This window comes from Mustela nivalis (assembly GCF_964662115.1).
Source record: "Mustela nivalis genome assembly, chromosome: 6".
NCBI classification, from domain to species: Eukaryota; Metazoa; Chordata; class Mammalia; order Carnivora; family Mustelidae; genus Mustela; species Mustela nivalis.
The window spans coordinates 23,781,434-23,801,472 of NC_139025.1; positions in this window are offsets into that span (position 1 = coordinate 23,781,434).

The window sequence follows — 20,039 nt, forward strand, 5'->3', positions numbered from 1 at the left end:
GACATATGTCTTCAGGAGTTTGGTATATGACCCAAAGTAGCAGCTTTTGTATATGAACCTGAGAAGAATAGCTTGTGCTAGAAAAGAAGTGAAGATAGTGTATCCTTCACTCTTACAGTATAGCAGGAGAGAGATACATGATCTGCCTGTCTTTGAAGCCAGAAGAGCAAAGCTTCTGGTATCTCACCTTAGAGGAGTGCTTGACCTGTCCTGTGTTGAGGCCCGAGCACAACCCTTGCTTGTGCCCCAAGAGACTGTTACCAGCCAAGAGCAGAGAACAATGACACCAATTAAAGAAAAAGGCGTTAGTGTCTTTCTCCAATCCTTTATCATCTGTCCTAAAACTTGAGGGGATGGGAAAAAAAAGGCTGTGGGTCAAATGTGACATAAGAGCAAAGAGAAAATCTAGAGAGAATATGAACACAGAATAACTTCCAAATAGGATTCAGGCAGACTCATTAAAATTGGCAGAAAGTCATGGATTTACGTTCTGACTATAGTGTTGTCAAGGGGAGGACAATGAATATTAGGCAGAGAATCATTGAAGGCAGTGATAAAACAATAAATAAGGCCCCCTGTGGTGTACGTTCGTCATGGTGACCAAGGCCAGAACTGTTGGTCCAAAACATTGGCTTTGTAAACTCCTGAAGGGCTCCCCTAACCCTAAACCTTTGATGGTTAGCCTCTGATGGTCACCAGCAGAGAGGATACTGGCTTCTTCCTTTAACCCAAACTAAGAAAATCCTTAAAACCAATTCTGATTGGCCCACTTTCATTCAGAAGTCCACTTCAGTGCCTGGGGCATCATGTATGGGTGAGAACTGTCACGTATTTAGAACTGGAAGATCTTCCTCAAAGTGAAGAGACTGCTAATCTCTAAAGAATGAAGAGTTCTGAGCAGATGAAACCCTACGTGCCCTTGCCCCATGGCCTGAAAGAGAAAACTACAGCTTTTGAAACAAGTGAGCTCACTATAGAATACTCCTCTATTCAAAATCTTTTATTTTAGTTCAATGAACACTTTCCTCTGGTCTTTCTTCAAATCCTTTGCTTGTATTCATGAGGTATTGTTTATTGAAACAAGTTGATTTTTTTTTAATTTTTATTTTTTATTATTTTTTAGATTGATTTATTTGATAGAGAACAGAAGCAAGAGGAGTAGGAGGGGGAGAAGCAGGCTTCCCATCCAGCGGGAGCCAGATGTGGGGTTCAATCTCAGGATTCTGGGATCATGACCTGAGCTGAAGGCAGACGCTTAATGACTGAGCCACCCAGGTGCCCCAAAACAAGTTGAATTATTAAATTAGAAGAGAAAAGACATCCCGAGGAAACCATATACAGTTGACCCTTGAACAAGGTTGGGGTTAGATGCACTACCTCTGTGTAGTCAAAAGTCCATGTATAACTTCTGGTTTCCCAGAAACTTAATTATGAATGGCCTGCTGTTGACCAGAAGACTTACCTGTAATATAAACAGTTAACACATATTCTGTATGTTGTATGTATTATATACTATATTCTTTCAGTGAAGTCAGTTAGAAAAGAGAAAATACATAGTACTATATTGCATTTGTTAGGAAAAAATCTGCATATAGGGACACCTGGGTGGCTCAGTTGGTTGAGCAGCTGCCTTTGGCTCGGGTCATGATCCCAACGTCCTGGGATCGAGTCCCACGTTGGGCTCCTTGCTCGGCGGGGAGCCTGCTTCTCCCTCTGCCTCTGCCTGCCATTCTGTCTGTCTGTGCTCACTCTCTCCTACCTCCTCCCTGATAAATAAATAAAATCTTTAAAAAAAAAAATCTGCATATAAGTAAACTGACACTGTTCAAATGGTGTTATTCGAGGACTAACTGTATTTTCTTTTTCTTTAGGACTTTTTTAATCCATGAAATTGTCCTTATACTATGATTCTCTCTACTTTCTTTATGGAACACCTTTTGCATAGAATATTCAGTTTCCTATTAAATCTGTAAGACCATGACATAGATTATGCATACTGATAGTAGGTGTGTGTATGCAACATATGCATATACTTAGATGCATATGCATACCTATTTATACACATACACAAATATAGAGAGAGTCACATCTTCTATGTAATATGCAAGCAGAGGAGTTAGACTTCACTGTTACTATAGGCTGTGCACCACAGAGTTACGTTTTTAGATTTTCTATTTTCCATTTGCTGATTTCAGATAGAGAAGTTTTTGTGATTTCAGAGAGAGACTTGCTTAGAAATTGTTGCTTTCATCTTTGTACTATTCTGTATTATTATAGTTTAATTATATTTTTTATTAATTTGTTATATTATAGATCAGGTGTTATGTTGAAAAATTTCTTTGGTAAGTGGTTTCTCTTGTAATTTATCCAAGTCACTTTTAAATCAGACATTAAAGACCATGTGGGGGTCATCTGAAAACAAGAATTAGCTCCTCAATTCCAGTTCCTAAGGCAATGGTAACATTGGAAGCAACCATTATGGTTTCTATTTTACTTTATATCAGGCTCATCGATTCCTGTTGGGAAAACTTTCTTGATGTCATTTGAGTGGATGTTCGGTGTTCATTTCCAAGGACCATATACTCTCCTAATAAAAGCTCCTCTCTTACTGCCAAGTCTTACCTTTGTGAAAGCAGCTCTTGGATGTTCATCCCTCAGCACCATTACTCTCCGAGCGACGGGGTTAAAGAGAATGACTTTCTCAATTGCCACCTTGTCCCAGCACATCATTCCAGGGAACATTTCCACTATCCTAACTCACACATTTTTGAAACTATATTATGTGCATTGTAACGATTCATAGTCAGCTGAATTTAATCAGTGTAGACTCTGCAACTGTCACACCTTGCAATATATATACTTTGATAGACAGTGACAATGTGGAATAAATTCCTAGAATGCAGTGAGAGAAGCAGAATTTTTTTTATTTTTTTATATGACTGTTTTGATATAATTCCTAGCATATTTGCATGCACAGAGAGGTCCTTCGTAAATGCTTGGGAATATTCTGAGTTCAGATAACTAGTGTTATAGAGCTCAGTGTGTCCTTAGAAATCTGGCGTCAGTGCTTTCAGTTTTCAGAAGAGAAACTAAGGACCATAGATGTTCACTTACTCTTTCAAAACTTTGGCAATAACCTGCTGGCAGGGGAAAGATGAACGCAGAGACAGCCTCACTTTAATTCAAAACCCTTTTCCCCTCACTTAACCATGCTGCCTCTTCATTTTCTAAAGTCCTAGTTAATTCTGAACATATCCAGTGGAGGAGAAAATGAGGCAATTTGTCGCTTGCCTTCTCTAGATTTATAACATAAACATCTAGATGCCATGGTTGAATTTGTAAGGTGGATCAAACTTCCAGGGGACACAATTCCATGAACGTGCATTGAATGACTTATAGAGAAGGGATGCTTATTTCATTAAACACCTGAAGTTATTTCCTTAATTGAACCACTCTCTTGGCAGTGTGTGCTCCAAACAGGCAGCAGATCTGTGAGAATCTCAGTGCATCCCAGAGGACAGTCTCAACAAGAGAATAAGTAATATTCAGATGTCTTCAGAAATCACATCACATAGAGGCACTGATCGTGAGCACTTCTGGACTTACTGGGTCCACCTGGTTTGGTTTCCAGCCCTTGGCCTCTGTTGTCTTCACTTTCGACTCTTTTATTTCCTTGGTAATGACTTCCCTGCCCCTCTCCCTCTAGCCCATTCCTAGTTGACTTCCCATCACAGCTCTTCTTTATTAGGAACTCAAACCCCTCCTCCTCCACATCCTCCTTCTTTCTGTTTTTAAGTCTCATCACTTGGCTGATCCACAGAGAGCGGTAGATTGTAAACTCCCTGAAGGCACAGATGAAGACAATTATGTTTCTGGTGCCAATGCAGAGTATGGCTCCCAAGAGATGTTTTATAACTACTCTTTAGATTGATGAATAGTTAATGTCTCATGAAAATTAAGATATTTTGGTGTTTAAAAATGATCTAGGAAGGCTATGTTAATGGCTTCACTCTAAAGCACTGGTCTTTGGGGAAGAAAAAAACAGGGATCTTGAATTCCCTGTACTATTTTGAAGGATAAAGATTTCTTGAATATGGAATAAATTGACTATAATTTCTCCAATCATACCATTAAGGTGGCATCCTAATGTCCAAATATAAAGCTGGTACCAGTAGTAAGAAGGCCAGAAATAATATTAGCCAACATACGTAGGGAGAGGTCTATACATGATCCACTTCTCAAGACAATAGTTCACATTTATTTTTCCTTTCATTTTCTTTACCAGGAATATGTAAGTAACTCCAGAATCTTTTGGGTACAAAGGAAAGGACTATAGAGATTATTTTATCCTAGGGAATCCCTACCTGTTTCTTAAAATCCATGGGGCCCATAGAACTTTGCAGTATTTCAAAAACCCTGACAATGATAAAAGCTAACAAGTTGTTTTTACTTTTTCCTCAAAGCATAGAACTCCCTGGTAATTCTCCTTGTACTAACAGTTTTGAGGTCAGTAAAAAGTTCTGATTTGATAGCCGTGCATTTTTTAAAATTCATAAATAAAACGTCGGTATGCCTGAATGGCTCAGTTGGTTAAGCATCAGAGTTTTGATTTCTGCTCAGTCATGATCTCAGGGTTAAAGGATTCAGCCCCACATTGGGCTCCCTGCTCAGTGCAGCATTTGCTTGCCTCTGCTCCTCCCCTCACCGTCTTAAATAAATAAATAAATTAATTAATTAATAAATCTTTAAAAAATAAAATAAGACTTGAATATATCACTTACAACCCAATAAGTAAATAAATGAATATTTAGAACTTGATTTTTTTCCCCCCTAATTTTGGTACCTATTGGTGGGAGGTAGGAATAACATATGTAGTTGTTATAGGAGGAAACTTTTGGAAAACAGATCTAGCTCACACTCTTCAATTCATTGATGAGAACGGTGGACTCTGGAATTATTAAATGACTGGCCTTGTGTGCCAAAGCAACAAAGAGCAACTTGAGGTCTTCCTCCTCCAGGACAGCACTCTTCCTTATTCACACAGCTACCTCTGTAGGATTCAAGAAACACAGTATGAGCTATTTGTTATACATACTCAACCCTGAAATCCTTATAAAACATTCCATAGGTCTTCTGGAGTTATCTCATATAACTAGGCCATACTTGCTTGCACCTTGAGGGTTTTGAAACACATCTACAAATCCCTATGAGGTGTGTTCTTTGTTGCTTTGTGACCCAGTGGTGGCTTATTACTTCAATACTCCGAAAAGCCTACAGAAACAAATGCCTCAGAGCATTTCAGGCTCTACAGTGTGTGCTAGACCAGATAAAACATGTTTGTGATACAGGTTGAACCTTAACAGTCTCCCTGCAGGATTGCACTCCACTGTTCCCACTAAAGGGAAAGAGGAGATGTTAGATATAAATGCACATTAAGAGTTGAAAAGACTTTTAGTGAACAGGAGCAGTACAGGTTTAATACTATAACAAAACCTAGCCAGCAGCACCTTCAGAGACATACACACTGGATATTTCAGACTGGAAGACTGTACAAATGTAATGCATGATTTTCAAATACAAGGTCACTCTGACAGTTACTCTACAATGAGCTGAAACCATAAAGATCACTTGACTTCGTATTTTTGGTGGAAAATAAAAATTATGATTTAATTTATTTGTATTGGATTTGTATTGTATTTCTCAACAGATTTAAAAATTCCAAAAGAAATGACACAGTTTATTTTATTGCTCAGATATTCAGCTCATGCTTTACCTCTTGTCTGAACGCTTTCTCACACACACTTCACTTTGAAACCTGGTTGTAATCATAGACCCCAAATATTTTTTAAAAACTTTATTTATTTATTTTAGAGACAGAGAGAGAGGAGAGAGCAAAAGGGAGGGAGTCAAGGGAGGAGAGGGAGAAGGACAGGGAGAAGGACTCCATGCTGAGCGCAGAGTCTGAGAGGGGGCTTAGTCCCACAGCCCTGCGATCATGACCTGGGCCAAATCAAGAATCAGATCCTTAACCAACTGAGCCACCCAGGCATCCCCTTAATCCCCCCAAATATGGATTATATTTATATATTTAGTTAGAGGCAAGGAATCAGATGACACCCTATACCCTACTGAATTAGAAATTATTTTTGGTCATTGGCTAGATTTTTCATGCCTACATACAGTATCAGGCCAAAGCAGGGGTTCAGTAAAGTTATTGGGATTGTTGTCTATAATATAAAGGCAATTTTATATAATAGAAAATTTGTTGGGATTAAAATCAATGGTTTGTTGAGGGGAGTTGTTGAGCTTACCTCTGCCTTCACGGTTAAGTGCAACTTCCTAGTGAGATGTCTATCTGTGTTAGTCAGTCTGAGAGTGGTTGAAAACAACCTTGTTTTATGAGTAGAATAGTGTCTCCCCAAAATTTATATATTGAAATCCTAGCGCTTAATACCTCAGAATGTGACCTTCTTTGGAAATAGCATTATTGAATGTGACCTTCTTTGGAAATAGCGTTATTCAAGATATGACTAGTTAATTTGAGACCATTAAGATGTGCCTGAAATTAATATGACTGGTGATCTCACATAAAGGCTACATTTGGAGACAGGCTGGCACGCAGGAAGAATGCCATGTGATGCTAAAGGCAGAGATCAAGGTTATGCTTCTATAAGCCAAGGAATGCCAACAATTTCCAGCAGACCACCAGAAACTAGAGGAGAGACATGGAACAGGTATTTTGTTTTTTTGATTTTCCACAGCTCTCACAAGGAACCAACTCTACCTATGCCTTGATCTTGGAATTCTGGTTTCCAAGACCATGAAACAATATATTTCTGTTCTAAATCACCTAATCTGTGGCACTTTGTTACCATAATCTTAGAAAGCTAAACTACTTGCTGATGCAGTTCTGTATCTAAAATAGTTATTTAATTAGCACTTTTCAATACATCTTGAGAACAAGTAAGTTACTTGTCCATGGGTAGCTTCAATGTCAATGGGAAGCCCAGCCATTCAATGCTCTAAATTCCTAAACATGAGTCAGTAGTTTTGCCAACTTGATAAATGAACGATTTATTCATTATCCACAGTTTAGCTTACTGAGATGACAGAATTTTCAGAGCAAAATACTATCTTTCCATCCGCTTAGGTGTTGATGTAAAGGTAATCATTCCTGACTCTACAAGAAAGAACCCAGTCCCCTAGAAACACACTTATTTGAGAGTCATGCTGTCAATCATTTTCTGGCATCTTCATTTAGCAAATCCTGTCTAAAAAAACAAAGAAATAGAAGTCTTAATTCCTTTTTTGCTAAACATCCTTTCTTTTCTTATATATCCTATCTAGAGAGAAGATACAAAGCAGCATCATAACTCTCTTGAGCTTTATCCTTACACTACAACATATTTATTTTTGTAAAGAATGACTCATCTAGTGTCACTTCAGAAGCTGAAAACTAAGGAGCCTATGTTTGCCACAAATAAACTCTATGACCTTATATAAGCCATTTAAGTTTTAATTTCTCCAGGAGGAAAATATATATAGAAAAGTTTGAAACAAAATACCTCTATTCTACCTCCAGCTTTCAAAAATGTCTACATGAACAATTCATTCAATCCTCCATACCACAAATGAATGCTGAGCACCCGCTATATGATGGGGACGCTGTGGGGCCCTGCCTTCATGAGGTTTTCATTCCAGTGGAAAAGATAAATAATAAACTTAAAATTTAATCCATATACATGAAAGGATTAGAAAAATATAAATCGTATATTTATATTTATAATATACTCATCGTGTGTTATAATTGATACAATATACTTGGTAAAATAAGTCACAGTTGATACAATACATTACAATTAAAATAACATGTTGCAATTAATTTAATATATAATATAAGGTAACATAATATAATGTATAGGGATGGCGGCGGCGGGGAAGGAGCACTGCTTTGTCTTCATTGGACCGTGAAGCACTTAATGAGTGGGTGACGTTGAACCCAAGACAGAATGATAACATGGAGCCAGTGTGGGAAGATTCCAGACAGAGAATGGTGAATACCAAGACCCTCAGGAAGAAAAGTGCTTACTTGTTAGAGGAGCCTGGAAGTAGTTGGTGTGGTTGATAACCAAGAAGGACACAGATAAAGACAGGGTTGGAGAGGGAAATGGCCATGCAGGCTTTGCACAAAGGTGTGAGTTCTGCTTTGAAGTTCAATGGCAGACTCTTGTGAGATTTTATTTTAAAGAGTGAAATCATCTTATTTATTTCAGTGGTAGTAATCAATGCTCCTTCACCAAGGCAGAAAAAAAAATACTCAAAGAGACAGTTATAGACTCCTTTTCTTTTTGTTTCTTTGGGTTCTTTCTTTCTCTTTTGTACTGTTTTTCTTTTTTTTTTTTTCTTTTTTTCTTTTCCCCCTCTTACTTTATTGATTTCTAAATTTATGTATCTTCCCTCCTCCTCCCAATTTGTTTTTGCCTTCATCAAACAGCACCTGAGATATATTACCATAGAGATTATTTTAACTGAGCAGAAGAAAGCTGCAGACCCCACTAGGGGTCACCTCTGACCCACTGATGAGTCCTTGATCCTGCAATTTTGCCTTAGGTTTATAGCCAACCTCGGAGACACTTATCCTCCTGTCTCTTATCTTTTTTTTTTTTTTTCTTACCTTTATGACCCTCCAAGGATCCAACTCAAAGGCATTGTGGTCCACATCCTCCCTTGGACCCTAGCCACCCCAGGAGCCAGGCAGGCTATCAAAACAGGCTTGCCCCAGATGATTCCCTTTGTTCAGAGTAGACTGGTGCTCTTGAGCGGGGGAACTTGGCTCATTGACAAAAGTGGCATCATTCTGCAAAGTGGAATGTCACCGGAAAGGCGGTGATTGTATGAGGAATGCCTGGACTGTCTGTCTGCCTCTTGCCAGCAGGCTGCCTGAGGGTCCAGCAGTCAGGCTTCCTGGAGCTTCCTTCAATTGTCTTTACACAAAGAATTTAGTACCCACTTAAAGACATCCAGACCTGCGCTCAGCCTTCTGCTGAAAAAGAAATCTTCCTGTGATTTATTTCCAACCTGGTTGCTTTTGAAGTGACAGTCTTATTAATTGGGAAAATTCACTATTTCCCAAGGCCAGTTGAGACATCAAGGACAAGTGGATCCCCCCGGTACTCTTTCTCTTGTACATTTATCTGCATATAGTAAAACATGCATAGTCTCATAGTCTATATGCACACATATATCTGACCTCTCCAAAGTGAAAAGGTGAAACACTGCTTTATACACATTTCACTCCGAACTTGATGGCTAATTCTTTGAAAAGATCAAGAAAGTAGCCAGTTTGCTTCTTCTAGGTGAATTAATGAATTGAATGTGTAGTCTGTAAAATTTTCTCTTCTACTATTTTTTTTCCTTGTACCCAAATTGTTTCCTAAAGTTAAATACATTTTTTGGAAAGTCTGGGCCAAATGATCATTGTTTGAATTACTTGGCACAAATGGATGTCTGTGCCTAATGGAATCTTCTCCTCCATTTTACATTCTTTTACAGTTTAACATGCACTTTCACTGTACTCTCCGTACATTCCACATTCCTATTCACCTCACTTTATGAGTAAGAATTCTAAGTCTCACTAGGATTAAAGACGTTCCCAAAAGTTACATGTTTAGCATGTAACAGATCAAGGACTAGGCCTAAGATCTCATGCATTTAGTTGAAATTCAGTGCGCCTTACTCTCCAATAAGGTCTTCAGGCTTTTTCAGCAAAGGGCCACAAAGTAAATATTTTAGGCTTTTCAAGTCCTATGTTCTGTGTCACAAATACTCAACTTTGCTGGTGTAGAACCAAAACAGTCATAGATCATACATGAATAAATGAATTTTGCTGTGTTCTAAAAAACTTGTATTTATAGTCACTGACGTCAGAGTGTCTTATAATTCTCATATGTCATGAAGCACCATCTTCCTTTAATTTTTTATCCCTCAACTTTATAAAACAAATAGTTTATTTATCCTAACAAAATAGGCAGCAAGTGGGATTTGACCTATAAACTGTAGTTCGTAGAACCATCTATGAATGAACTTATTAGCCAGACATCTGAGACCTGAGTTCATTTTAGCCCCTCATGGAATGTGCAATATAAGGTCTCTGGAGTGAATCTCATCATTATTAATCATTAGCTGAATTTCGGGGACCTGTCATCAGGGATTAATTTCCACCAAGATGCCTCTTAAAGGAAAATAAAGTGAAAACATTAATGAATAGATACAACCTCATAAGTGCAGCTCATATTCGTAAAAAATATGTAATGTAGAAATGCCTTGCTTTTCTATCGAAGAGTATTATAAATACTTTTATTTATAAAAAATATAAAATACTTTTATATTCATTTTTATTCTATTCTGGCTCAATGTAGTTTAATAAAAATAAAACAATTAATTGAGTTTTATGGGTATAGATGGAAACATAACTCGGGCTACCCAGGAAAGCAAACCTCCCCTTTATCTGATTATTTATACTAGAAAGAGTTTGCCAATAGTTGATCAAGATAAAACAATATATGATCACAAAAGTGCAGATTCTGGAGGTAAAAGACAGAAATGAAAAGTATCAACAATTAATTCTATAAAATAAATGTTCAAGTCATATTTGTTAACGATTATGTAAGAGGTTAAAAATCAGACAAATTTCTCATGGATTAGCAGTTTGCTAGTGCTGGAAGAGAAATCTCTCATTTCCAAACTGGTCCCTAAGTCAAGAGCAACTATGGGCTTTTAGTCAAATTAAATTGAAAACCTACCCTTCAGTGGGACGCTACCCCACTGACATTTCATTTTATTTCTTTTTGACATAACCATTTTGGAGCTTGGTTTCTATACCAATGCTTATGTTTAAAACAGAGCAAACACTTAAAATAAAATACGTCGCATTAGATGCTCTTCTGGGGTAAGAACAGCTCCATTTGGAGGTTGATGGTGGGATTAAGAATAGATCTGGCTGGATATTGAGTGTTGAGATGAGGGAAATCACTGACTTGTTTGACTGCCAGCCTTCAAGTTTCTGTATTTACAGAATACTGAAATGCTCCAGCTTCTCCTCTGTCAATCCAAGTTCTGTCCACCTTAAAGGTCTTCCTCAGTTTCTGATTCCCCCATTGAGATTTCCTTAATTATACCTGCTGGCGAATCTATTTCATTTCTGAATAGTGTAGCACTTATTTAAGTACTCAATGTTGATAGATGTATTTCAATATTTTCTCTCGAAAAGAAACAAACTACTCGAGGACCAGGCTTCATACCCTTGAGTGCATCCCTTGTGTTGTTCCTACCATAAGTCATCCTTGGTCAACTGATGGCTACTTTTCCAAACCCTGACAGAAGGGACAACCCTACAGGTTACACTCTCAGTAGAGAGTAACACACTCACAGTAGAGAGTAACACTCTCAGGGCTGACTCATGGGATCAGATTACAGGACTTTCAGATTTCCCACTGCAGAACTGAAAATAGAATTAGTACTAAGCACTATCAGTAAATGGAATATGTACCTGCTACCTTATGTAAGGAAATATATGATGGAAAATGTCCAGCGTCCAATCCTCAGAGCAGTGTCATCTTAATGGACTTGAATTCTTCTCTGTTACTTCCTTGTACCAGAATACTTCTATTCTCTTTTCATTCTAAGTTTCTGTTCTGCTAATCCATCTTTTCTTAGTTTGGAGTTTTATGAGAAACAGATTGGGAGCTATGAATGCAAGTACAGATAATTTTGTTTGTTTTGTAGTGAAAAATAAGGAAGCACTGGCAGAGGCATTGGGAAGTAATCTGGGAAAGTGATTGACCAATAATGCATTCATGAGTAACCAAGTCACCACTGTGGGCAGGTGGAGAAACTAGAGGCGAAAACAGAAATGGCCTTTGAGATGCTTTGCAGCTCTAGGATTTTGTATCCTAGAGGACATGACTCTGAAACCTCACTGAAAGCCTCCAAAAAATGAAATGAAAGATTCATCAAGGTATCACCTATGTATATCATGCTTAGCATTAACTAATTTGGGGGAATCCGTGTAAAACACAAGTTTCTGAGCTATCGTTCTCAAGCAGTGGGGGACAAATGAGATAGCACATTTTGGTTGAGTGCAGCTCCTTAAGGATGTTGAATCCCTTGTACTTCTGGCCTGCTCTCAAAGCAGCAAAGTAGGATCTAGAAGCTTTAAAGAGTCTGAAGAAGGAAGGGAGGGAGGGAGGGAGGAAGGAAGGAAGGAAGAAAGGAAGGATTGAAAGAAGGGAGAAAGGAAGGGCGAGCACATGAAGTCTAGACTATGTTACTGATGAGGGCAAGGAACTTTAGGTGGGGAAAGAGAGCATCTTTCTCAGTCCCTAGCATGAGGTCTGCCATCTAAATCTTATTCCTATTAGTTCTGTCCTTGGAGACTAGAGACTGTCCCTTCACCTAACTGCTGACTGAATTTTGACAACAGACGGTCTTGCCTTTGATCACGTCACTAATATTAATTTTTGTTTCCGCCCCTCACCGCTTTCACTCGTTTGAGTATATGACCTCTGTATCAACCAGAGAAAGAGAACCCATAGAAAATATAAAGAGATTTATTGCCATGAAGTGACTATGTCACAGTGGGAGCTGACTAGGTAAGTCTGACATCTGTTAAGATAAGACTTACAGTGTGGAAGCCTTGGAATGAGCTGAAATTTCAGCCTACAAGTACATTTTCTTCTGGAAAGTCTCAGTTCTGTACTAAGGTCTTCCAACTGTTTGAATCAGCCCCCCAAGCCCAGTTTATCTACAGTAATCTCTCTTACTTAAAGGCAACCGATTATGGGCTTTAATCACATCTATAGAATACCTTTACAGAAATACCTAGATTACTATATGATTGACTATCTGGGGAATATAGCCCAGCCAAGTACTTAAAGTTAACACAATCCCATCTTAAACATAACTCATAAAATGTGGTATTTTTCAAACCTAATCCTCTGTAGAATGTGAACATTTCTTCCACTTTTTTTTTTTTTTCTAAAAGGGGTGATTTCCAGACTTCAGGAGAATAATTCCCTAGAATGACTGTATTAACCAAAAAGGCTCTAAATTTGAGCTGCCTCATGGAGCAACCTAGACACTGGAGTCAGATTTGAATTCTAATGGACACACAGAACAATGTGATTTTGGGTAAATTCATACCTCAGTTTCTCATCTTTCAAAAGAGAAGCTAGTAATTATAATCATATGCACCATATATACTGGCTAGGAAATTTCATTGAGACAGGGAATTCTTGTTTTCCTGAGAAGGTCCTGGTATATGTTTTCAGAACAATTATTAATAACACCCTTTTTGCTCTCCAAAGTAACCTAGTTTGGAAAGAGAAATAAAATAGTCATCTTATTTATATAACACTCTAAAAACTGGCTATTTTAATGGCAGCTTATCTCTACTGGGTAGCTATAATTTACCTATTTGATTTATTTAATCTAACTCCAGAGGACAGATGGAAGACTGATATTGAAAGTTACAAAATGCCCTCTTAAGCTCAGTAAAGGAAGACATTTTCTAATTTTTGCAATATCTTTTTATGGTTGCTCTTCTAATATTTTCAACACTTCGAGATTTATCTTTTCCAAACAAAATATCCTCAGTGTCTTTAATCTTTTTCCATGTGATGTGGCTTCCAATGTCTAGATAATCTTGATAATTCTCTTTGGAAAAATCCATATGTTTTGAGTGTCACCCTTAAAATGTGGTGCTAGTGTTTTAAGTCCAAGTATTTTCTATTCAGTTCAGACTATATTTAATGGGATTGTCGATACACTTTAACTAAGTTTTACCCATGCATCATTAGGTTACATCATTATAAAGAGCAATGTCTGATTGTGTTGGCTGCTCAGAGCTTGTAGTCAACTAAATCCCTGGGTCTTTTCAGTAGAAATGTAAAGTCAATCAACTCTGCTTTTTACTTATGCAGCCTCAATATGTTCCAGACTTAACAAAATTATACCCTTCACAGTCAGAGTGACTAGATTTAATAGCCGCTTATCAATGCTAACCTGTGCTGATCAAGGTCATGAATTAAAACTGCGGAAGGGACAGAGTCAAATGGTAAAGTTTATCATTGATCTGCTAACCAACATGTTTTATAAGTAGTTGTTCAATCTTCTATTAATATGATCATCCAGATGTTGACAACTTATAAATAAGGATATCATAATAATTCAAATATATGAGCAAGATAGAGGTGGAATTTTTCTATGCCATGCACCTAATCTGCCATCAACCATGGGTAAAGAAATATGTGACTTAGAAGTAGGCAAACTTGGGCTGTAATCCAAACTTGTTCACCTAATAATTAAGTGACTTTGGACAAGTCATTTAATCTAAATCTCATGAGTCTCTTCTTTAAGAATGTGGGGTACCTGAGTGCTCAGTCATTTGGGTGTCAGGTCAGATCATGATCTTGGGATCCTGAGATCAGACCACATAGGCGCATGTCCCATGTCAGGCTCTGTCCTCAGGAGGGTGTCTGTTTGTCCCTCTTCCTCGACCCTCCTCTACTTGAGCACTCTCTTTCTTTCTCTCAGATAAATAAGTAATATTCAAAACAAAAACAAAAACAAAAACAAAAACATGAATGTAATTATGTATCAGGTAGTACATGGAAAGTATCTAGCACAATTCCCCGTACATGGTTGGCCATAAATATTTAGTAGTAGCTGTTATCATTGCTACTGCTACTATTAGAGTTATTACTTTGGGAGTTGAGAGCAAGCACAGAATTAAGCTCTTGTTCATTTTACAGAACACACAATTAAATTCAAGAAAGGTGAAGACAATTATCTAACTAAGGACTAAGATTGTTGGGATTTGTTGTTGGTGTTTTCCAAGAGAAAATGAAAATTATGTTCATTGTCTTCATTTCCTTGCCACCATGTATTTCTCCGTGGTCAGAAATACATATGTCCTCTTCAAGACTCTTCTCAATTTTTTTATTTCATAAAATATTCCCCTCGGGGCGCCTGGGTGGCTCAGTGGGTTAAGCCGCTGCCTTCGGCTCAGGTCATGATCTCAGGGTCCTGGGATCGAGTCCTGCATCGGGCTCTCTGCTCAGCGGGAAGCCTGCTTCCTCCTCTCTCCCTCTCTGCCTGCCTCTCTACCTGCTTGTGATCTCTGTCTGTCAAATAAATAAATAAAATCTTTAAAAAAAAAATATTCCCCTCAACTTGCACGTGAGATCTGAAGGCCTCCTGTCTTTTTACAATTTGATTCCTTAACTGCATTTGACACAGTTGAAACCATCCCACTGTGAGAAACTTTCTTATTTTGACGTTCTCCTAAGGTCACTACTTCATACTTGTCTGTTTCTATTCCCTTCCTTGGCTTTCTTTCCTGTAGTAAATGTGATTCTTTTTTCCTTAACCGTCAGTCTCATCACAAGTTATCTCATTTATTTCCACAGCCCTGGAAACAACGTTGGGTTAGTCATTTATAAATTCATTTCTCTAACCCTGATTTCTTGTGGTAGAGCTATGTTCTGTTCCCTGAGAATCCTTGTGCTTTCCTGACATTTCCAGGCTTCCTTTCCATTAGGCAGGGCCATACAACTACTTCTGAATATTGGCTTGGAAGTTTACATGACACATTTCATCTCTGCAGCAAAGCATAAGCAAGAAATTAAGATGTTTAAGTTGTCTCTTCTCTTGCCACAGGACTGTTGGAGGTCTTGTGTTCTAAACGGTGAAGTTGTATGATATTGGAGTTTTATCAGCACAAGACCTTGAGCCACAGACAGAGAAGGGTCTCTCACTGATCTATGTTGGGTATGCAATGTGAGTGAGAACTAAACACTTATTATATTAAATCACTGAAATTTGGTGACTATTTTTCTTTTTTTCTCTCTCTTTTTTTCATTTTCTTTCTTTCCTGTTAGCTTATAGCATAAATGAGCCTATTTTAAGTAAAGCAGCTTACAGTTTATTACCTTTGTTTCATCAATATGCTAGAGGTTTCTATGCCAATAATCATCAAAAATGATGGTGTTATATTAAAAAAAAAAACAAAACAAAACAAAAAAAATGATGGTGTCCAAAAAAGATTTACTCAAATGTATTTTTACTTGAATATTTCTAATGATTTAGCATGTTCTGTCCTTTCTGCAAACTATCTCAGTGATGCCCCGTTTCCCTTACCTCTGCCATCATCCAAGGCAGATGGTAATTAGCTCCAAAGTTGGTTATTACTTCAGTCTACTATTTCCCTGTTTCAAACCACATGTCCTCAAAACATCTTCCCTTACTCAGTCAACAATGAAAGGCCTCCCAATCCACTCCCATAGTGTCAACCCTGAACAGGTTTTTGTTTTTGTTTTCCTTTTTGTACTGCAAGTGCCTGACTTAGGTTTTGATGCCAGGCCTGTTTTAAAAAGGCATCCCAATAAACACCTTGCCAGCCAGCCATCTCTCCCCACTGAAGCCCCTTTGTTTAAGAGATTAAGGTTGATTTAGATAACTGACCATCTGGGCCACTTGTTTTTTTCTCTTCCCTGGGCTTTAAATTACCTCTTTTGTCTTAAATTCAACAATACAGACGGAGTCCATGAAACCCTAGGCCCCCATGCTCAACCTCAATAAAAGCAGAACCCCAGACCCCTTTGTGCCTCTCCCCAACCCACCTCAATCTTCACAACCTCCTTGTGTGGTCTATGGTGTGCTATGTAGTTTCCAAGTCTTGTAAGTAATAAATATTTATTTTTTCAAAGCTTCCTGATGATTGTTACCGAAGGGCATCTTTCAGTTAGAGTAAGAACCACTAGTGAGGGTCCATCTGGTCACTGTTATGGAAAAAGAGTCCTTGAACACTACATCAAAAACTGAAGATGTACTATATGTTGGCTAACTGAACATAACAATAAATGTCTCTGGGGAGCTCATGGAGTGCCTCTCCCTTGGCATTTTTAGCCAACAGCATTACCATTCATGGGCTGATGGGCAAAAACAAAACAAAACAAAACAAAAAAACCCTTCTGCCCTTTTATGTTTTATTTCATAAAACTCAAACCAAAAGAGACTCTTAATGTCACAAAACAAACTGAAGGTGGCTGGGGGGAGGGGTGTAGGAAGAGAGTGATGCGGTTATGGACACTGGGGAGGGTATGTGCTATGGTGAGTGCTGTGAAGTGTGTAAACCTGGCAATTCACAGACCTGTACCCCTGGGGTTAATAATACATTATATGTTTATAAAAAATTAAAAAAAAATTTAAAGACGAAATAAAATAAAATAAAATAAAATAAAATAAGTCAGGAAGCCAGTAGTTCTCTTGTGCTCTACCATTCCGGAATTGTAGACCTCATACCTTGGAAGAGACATACATTGTAAATGATACAATTTTAGTTACTTGACTACACCAACATGAGGAAAGAAATGTTTTTCTCCTCCCTCAGCAACAGCCCAGCCAATGAGAGACTATCACAACTCAACCAATGAAAAGCCACTCCAATTCAAGCTCTCTGGGTTGACTCTGGGTTGACTCCAATGGAGTTTTTGATTATAACAGCATTCCCAATTTCTCTGTAAGAGAATATTCCTGTTCTTTGTTCTCCAGATGTGTCTATGGTTTTGCCATAGCTTGCTTTTCCTAAATTTCAACTCTTTGCTTCATCCAAATAAACTCATTTTTACTAGTTAAATAACTGATGATTTTATTTTTATAATAAATCATGGGTGCCTAGGCTCAGTGGGTTAAAATGAAATATTATAAAAAATGCATTGAGGTTTAAGGAGCATAATTTGTTATTACTATTTTCATTTATATATCTTTTCCACTTACATGGCTCCTAAAACAATGCCTTTAAATGAACGTTTTATAACTGTTGTTTGAACTGAATTGCAAATGTCTGTTACCCCATCCACATCTCTATTTTCTTTGCCAACTACTCCCCAAATATCTACTTAATGAGTCTTTCAAGAATCCTTGAAATACTGACAACAAGATTACTGGTTTATGAGGTTCAAAATTAATCTCTTACTAACTTTATTAAAATTCGGCATATTTACTTATCTCTGGTATTTGATAACGCCTTGAAATATTGACAGTGTATCAGTAATCCTAGCCACAAATTATGTTAGTGTGTACTTGGCCCTTGAAATTTGAACTCATTAAAGGTACCTGTTGCTCTCTTACAAACATCTTTCTAATCCTGGGATTTACTTCCCCTTAAGTATTCGGTTTACTTTTCTCATTATGAGGACTATTTTCTTTAAAGGGAAAGAGGATGGAAAAATCAGAGATAAGTAGTGCTGCTTTCTCTGTATGATCTTATTCTTTATATGGCCTAAAAGCAATGTTTTCCTTCATATCTTTATTTCCTCTTTTTCTCTTTCTCCTCTCTTATACAGATTCATTGGGCTGTAAAAAGCTTAAATTTCTAGCCTGGTAATTTTTATCTCCAGGCATTACACAATAAAGTTTTACCTTCCTCTGAAACAGGTAATCCTCCTTCTACTCCCATTATATTCTTCATCTACAGCTCCCTTTCCAAGTGTTTGGTTGCTTCTGAAACAATGTTTATAACTTTACTGTATAAACCAATAGTATGATGGCACCTGATTTTTCCTAGTTTTAGTGTATTTAGCTTGGTGGTTACTATTCAAACATGATACAGTTTATAATTGGATTTTACACATGAAACTTTTGGGAAATTGTGTTACATAAATGAGAGTTGGCGTGGGAAAGATGCTTTTAAGGGAATATTTCTCCTCGGATTTTAGTGATGCATTTTTATTGCAAATCATACAAAAATGTGAAGAAATAAAAAGATATTATTGATATTAACAATTTGATATATATTTTCTAGTTATTATATGTGAGTAAATGTGTGTGCATTTTTCTGTATTTATATTAATGTACATACATATTTTACACTAGTGGGGCTATGTATTATCTATATATTGCAGTGTAGAGAGCTTTTATTTAATAACATAATATATTCAAATATTATGCATGGTTGACAAAAATATCTATGCCAGCCACTTTTAAAATTATGTTTATTTTTAAATCATCATATAGTAAAATTGACTTCTTTGTGTACAAATCTATAAATGTTAACACATGCATAGACTTATATAAACCCACAATATTCAAGATACAGAATAGTGTCATTATCTATAAGGCTTGCTCATACCACTTATTTTAGTCACATTCTACCCTCATGTCTAACGCCTGGCAAATACTGATCTCTTTTCTGTCCACTACAGTTTTGTATTATCAAGAACATAATTCAAATGAAAACATGCATTATTTTGAGACTGGCTTATTTCACATGACATAATGCCTTTAAGATTCACCCAAGTTAGTGTATGTATCAATTGTTCACTTGTATTACTAAATAGTACTCCATTGTATGGGTGTGACAGTTTCTTTATGTGCCTTTCTCTGTTGAAGGGTGTGTAGGTTGTTTCCAGTTTTTGGTGATTATGAGTACAGACACCATGGGCATTCATTTATAAATTTTTCTGTAATCAGAATTATCCCTAGGATAAATATCCTGTGATAAATATCCAGGCACACCACTACTCTGTCCTATGCTAAATGTATGTTTAATTTCATAAGAAACTGACATACTGCTTTCCACAGTGGGTGCAACATTTTACATTCCCATCAGCAATGAATGAGAGTTCCAGTTGCTCTCCATTTTTCTTAGCACTTAGTACTTCCCACTTTTAAAATTCTATCATTTTTATTTTTTTACATTTCAGCTATTCAAATATGTAGAGGTATTTATCATGCTTTTAATTTGGAATTTACCTAATGACATCTTTTAATAGACTTATTTGCTATCCTTATATCCTCTTTGGTAAAGTATAGGTTCAGTCTTTTGTCTGTTAATTAATTAGGTTATTTGATTTTTTTTCTCCTGTTGAATTTTGAAAGTTCTTTATATATTTGGAATAAAAGTTATTAATGAAAGATGTGATTCACAAATATTTTCTCCCAGTTGGTGGCATGCCACTTTAGTTCCTTTCTTAGTTATA